Source organism: Pseudogymnoascus destructans (genome assembly GCF_001641265.1).
Source record: "Pseudogymnoascus destructans isolate 20631-21 unplaced genomic scaffold scaffold_14, whole genome shotgun sequence".
In the NCBI taxonomy this organism is placed as follows: Eukaryota; Fungi; Ascomycota; class Leotiomycetes; order Thelebolales; family Thelebolaceae; genus Pseudogymnoascus; species Pseudogymnoascus destructans.
Genome location: NW_020167533.1, coordinates 908,779 through 914,778, shown reverse-complemented (window position 1 = coordinate 914,778; position 6,000 = coordinate 908,779).

The following is a 6,000-nucleotide window of genomic DNA, read 5'->3' as shown; positions in this document are numbered from 1 at the left end:
CTATAGCTTCTACAGCTTTATATTTATCTTGTTGTGTATAATGTAGCTTACTTAGCCCTATTTTCTTTAAACGAGGGTCTAGTAGTAAAGCTATAAATAAAGGTTTATTCTTCTCTTCATAATGATTAGGAGAGTAGTATTTCCTTAATTTAGCAGTACCTTTCTTAATAGCAATATCTATTTTAAAGCCCTATATTAATATTAGTATAAAGTTAGATATAAAAGGGATATAAGACTTATGTTACTATTTTATCTTCTAACGTAATGTATGGGGTAGTCGGACATACGGGGTAGTCGGACATACGGGGTAGTCGGACATACGGGGTAGTCGGACATACGGGGTAGTCGGACAAAAATGCCCGACTACCAACTCAGAACCTTCATACCTTCCACCATGAACATCCCACAACCATACAGTCGTGCTCAGATTGAAGACAACATCCAAAAGGCTGTCATTGCGCTCCGATTGAAGGAATTCAAATCAATTAGACTTGCTGCAGACTACTTTAGAGTTCCTAAGTCAACTCTTGCTGATAGGATGTCCAGGAAGAAAACGTGTGCTGTAGATCACAAAATTGAACAAGCTCTCTCAAATGCAGAAGAAAATACACTAGCATGATGAATTACACGTCTCACTGCCACGGGTTTTCCTGCAACTCCTATGTTGATCAAGGAAATGGCTGAAGAAATTCGCGTACGACACGTCCAAATCGCGTCTTCTCAAACAACTCTTCAGACCAATCCTACCCCCATAGGCCATGAATGGATCTATAGATTCTTAAAACGACTTCAAAACTTTAAAGGGGTCTACTCAAGACAACTAGAGTCTGCACGACATAAAGAAGCCACTCCTATAAAGATTTCAGCTTGGTTTGACGCGTTTAAAGCACGAATTGAAGAGTGAAAGTACAAGCCATGCAACATCTATAATATGGATGAGACAGGTTTTGCGTTGATTCTACCTTGAAATCCAATTGGAAGGTCACAGCTGGGAAGCAGGAGTGGATAACTGTACTTGAATGCATTGATGCAGACGGTGGTGCTTTACCACCTATGATTATATTCAAGGCTAAGAATACCAATTCAAGTTGGATTCCAAAGGACACCCCTACAAACTGGCACTTCTCAACAAGTAATAGTGGCTGGACTTCAAACAGTCATGGATTTCAGTGGTTGCGGAAGGTATTTGAGCCTGAGTCACGCAAAAAGTCTGGAAATCACCCGCGAATGTTGATTATGGATGGCCATTCTAGTCACATTACTGGCGATATGATTGCACTGTGCATTGAGAATGACATCGACCTTCTTATTCTACCACCTCATTGCTCTCATCTACTCCAACCACTTGATGTTGGGGTGTATGGACCTCTTAAGCGATTTCATGCTCAGGAAGTAGATCGGTATACTCGAGCAGGAATAAAGCGAATCCAGCACTCCCACTGTGTTGAAATCTTCTGGTGTATTCGAGAGAAGGGTCTTATACCTCAAAGTGGGTGGAGGGCAGCGGGTTTAATACCCTTTCTCCCAGAAAGAGTTCTGGCTAACCTTCCACTTCCACAACTGAACCACCTCGCATTCCTCAAAACTCAACCAATATCACTACTCTGGATCTCTCAATACTCCAAAGTTCTCCAGATGGAACTGAACTAAGGCATGCAAATTTAGTATTTAATTCAAGTATGGCAACTTGTGACTCTCCTGCTTCACCAACTTGATGCTATGCCAAGAGAATGACTAGGCTGGTTGAAAGTCAGAATGCTGAACTCAGCATCCTTCAGAAGGAGGTGAAAGAGTACAAAGAGATACTTGAGACACGAAAGAAAAGAACTACGGGCAGGAGAATTAAGTTGCAAGGCGAATTTGTATTCAGTACCGAGGAAGTGTTGAAAATTGTCCGGGAGGCAGAGTTGAAGTCAACTGAGAAAAGACCACGTGGAAGGCCATGCAAGCGGCCAATTGAAGAAGTAGACGAGGAAGTTGAAGAGGAAGAGGTAGAGAACGATTCAAGCGACCCAGAATTGGAATTGGAGGAGTGTGTGGCATGTAGGACTCGGTCAACTAGAGTAGAATAAACTTTTTGTCCGACTACCCCATATGTCCGACTACCCCATACGTTACGTTATCTATAAATGTTAGTATTATTATATAACTAAATAAGGATAATGTACATGTATAGCGAAAGCGCCAAACAAGCGAAAGCGCCAAAATTATCTACCCTCACGACAAACATTGCGATAAATCTACCACAACATTAGAAATCAATTGAAACTACTCAGAGTCCTCTTCCTCAGAGGTGTCTATTACAATCTGACACGTGCGCGCATTGTGCCCAGTCTCACCACACTTGCCACAGCGACGGGCACGGGTTTCTTCCCTTGGCTTCCGACCACGGCTTGCCCTTATTTCCTGCTCTACCTGCTGCACAACATCCCTCTCATCCTGTAGCTCTTGCGCCCCTTGTTGACTAAGTGATCCTCCTTGCTGTAGTCATGTTTTCCTAGCTCTCCGGCGCTTGCTTAGTACTTCATTTGCCTGTCGTAGGTTTTGGTTCTCTCCCTTTAGCAGTGCTAATTGATGCATTATTTGCGATGCACCCTTTGTAAACTGGTCAACAGCTGCATAGATTGAGGTTGGAGAGCTATTTTGATGGCGTGAAATCCGAGTTTTAATAAATGTAGACTGTGACATAGCTTCAATTGGGTTGTTTGGTGTCTGAGAAACCCAAGGTTGAGCAGTACCTGGGCGGGAGCTTGGAGGCGTTGGTGTCCTTAACTTAAGATCAAGTGTAGATATCACTCTCTCAGGGTCAAATGGAAGAAGCCCTGCCCCTCGGAACCCGCCTCGAATGTTACTTTCCGTCATTGTAGTGTTAAATGCAGCGTGGAAGGCAGGAAAGAAGTCATCCTTTGTAATATGAGAAATATGAGCCTGCATCATATCTTCAATTTGCCGACCATAGGCCTGCTTTAACGGGCCGAAACAGCCAACATCAAGTGGCTGGAGTAGATGAGAAGAGTGAGCAGGCATACAAAGCGTAATAATGTTGTGTTCCTTGCAGTACTCCTCAAACTCATCTGAGTGGTGGCTCTCATGACCATCAAGGACTAACAAGCGATAACCACCAACACTCCGGGCCTTTGTATGCTTCTCAAAGTGCTGAATCCAATCCATGCCTCTCTCGTTTGTAGTCCAGCCATTTTCAGTAACAGAAATCACCCAATCGCTTGAAAATCCACTATTCTCATACCAAGATGTAAGGTGGTTTTTGCCAGCAACAATGATAAATGGTGGTACTGCCCAACCTTGAGAACTAACGCCTTGGATTACTGTAACCCATTCCCGATTACCAGGCTGTACCTTCTTTGCTTTTGCCCGCCCTTCTGAGCTTGTTACAACCATAGCAGTTGAGATAACGCCCATCATAAACCCAGTCTCATCAAAGTTGTAGATATCTGCTTCATCGATACCATATTTCGCAATTGTGTTACGCACAAGCTCAAACCAGCCATTAATAACTTCTGGATCTTCGCACTTAGCCCTCTGGTAGTCGTATTTGCGCTGAAAGCGTGTCTGGAGCTCTACACGCCGCTTAACAAAGTTTGAAGCCCAACGCGACCCAACGCGTGACGCGTCGCGTGTTGCAAGTAGTCGACTTGCCATATCTTCAACAACAGACAGCCGAGGAGGAAACCCTTTGGCAGCTAGGTCGAGTATATACTGAACAAGGACGGACTCCTCTAGGTTAGTTAATTTCCGTGAGTTGGCTTGGATATCGCGTCGTGAAGGTACACCTTCTAGACGACGACCTAGCTTGCGGTGGTCCACAGAATAGATCCTAGCAGCAACTCGAAGGCGTAACTTTGGGTCGCTTTGCATAGCCTGGATAGCTAGCACTAATTGGCTTTCATCGTTTTTATGGGGCATGTTTTGTTGTTGAGGAATTTAACATTTAGTTGGGGGGTTTGGTCACCGCATCATTTTGGCGCTTTCGCTTGTTTGGCGCTTTCGCTATACATGTACGTTATAGATATTAGCTTACCTAGTTGTATTTTTTTAGGCCCTTGTATATCTTTAGTATGCTTTGCTAATAGCCTTATATTCTCTTGATTATATTTAAGGCTATTAATAATCTTCCTCATTTTAAGCCATGGTGATAAATTAGATAAATGTATTAAAGTTAGTATATATAAATATTAAGGGGATATGTAAACTTACTAATATCATTATCTTGCTCTATTAATATTTGCTCTTCTATTTCTGTTGAAATAGATATACAGTTGAACCTGGATATAAGGATGCCCTCGGGACTGGGCATGGCACCCTTATAGCGAGGATATCCTTATGTGGAGGTTCACAGAAATCTGAGGAATATATGTAAAAAAAAAAAAAATTGTATGCTACTTTGACACGCAGCCATCTAGTAAACATTGGGTACTCTTCGCGACTTTCTCTTGCGAGATACCCTTGCCAATCTGTTCTAATGCCTTTATTACTGAAATCCGACCTCCATCTTCAGCGAGGGAAGCAAATAATTGAAGGGTATTCAGCACCTGGCTAGCCATTCGACCATTTCAGTTCATTCCTATGAATAGTATATTGTGGCAGATGGTCCCAAAGTTCGTGCGCCTTAGTTTTTAGGATGTCACCAGTAATGATTGCATTTTTCTTTTGCATGCATTGTTGCCAGTCGAAGAGAGCTATCTCAAGTTCACAATATTCTTCATTACTTTTTTTCTTTGTGCCAAGTTCAGTCTTCTTCCACAGCGTACGAGCAGTCACTTTCAGTCCGAAATGGTCAGGCTGGATTCCGCGGAGCTGGATTAATACCGTTTAATCCTCAAGTGGTATTATCAAAGCTTGATGTCAAGTTACGGACTCCAACGCCTACTAGACCCCCCTCTGCCGACACCGACCCTTGGATTTCTCAGGCGCCTCATAACCCAACCGATGCTCTTTTGCAAACAACTTTGGTAAAGAATCGTATTGCACGTCATCAGGGAAGCTCGCCAGCCCCTATTTTTGAAACAGTTGCGGCGTTGGCGAAGGGTATAGAGCTGTTAGCCCATGAATTGACTTTAGTACACGCTGAAGTCCGTACTCTTCGCAAGGCAAATGAAGCACTTAGCAAATGCCGTAGAGCTAAAAAGACACGTATTCATCAAGGGGGTGTACTTACTGTCGAGGATGCGCACGATATTCTAAGTCAAACTGAGGTAGACGAGCAGATTCGACGTGATAGGTGTTTAGGAGGGGGTGTTCAAGGCAAAGGGAATCTGACCGTACGACGCTGTGGCACTTGTGGAGAGACTGGTCATAATTCAAAAATGTGTCAAGGTACTATTACTATATAACCTTTAGTAGATCCGCAATTAGTTTAGTTAAATTTACTTCGTTGTTGTTATTTAATATTAATTCTTCGTACGAAGGTAGGAAAAAGTTAACTGGGTACTGATATTAACCGGGTACTGATAAACCACGTTATATAAAGCACCCGACATCAAGTGGCTGGGTTAAGTGAGAGGATCAGGTAAACAAAGGGGAGAGGATCAGGTAAACAAAGGGGTATAATGTTGTTGGTCTTGCAATATGCTTGAAATGCAGCTGAATCATGACTTTCGTGTCCATCAAGAACCAACATTCGATAAGGGCCCTTTGCCGTACGAGCAGTGTGCTTGTCGAAGTGCTTTAACCACTCAAGACCCGTCTCATTGTCGGTCCATCCATTGCTTGTTGGTTTGATAGCCCAGCCGTGTGGTAAGCCACCTTCAGTATACCAATGTGCAAGGTGATTAACCCCTTGTACGACAAGAAATGGAGGCACACTTCTGCCCTCACCATTAATGCACACGATTGCTGTAGCCCATTCACGATTGCCAGGCTGAACTGCCTTGCCTCGGCCATGTCGATCGGAGCGCATAACTACCATTCCAGGACAGATCACGCCCATCATAAACCCTGTCTCGTCGAAGTTGTAGAAATCACAATCCAACACCCCATATT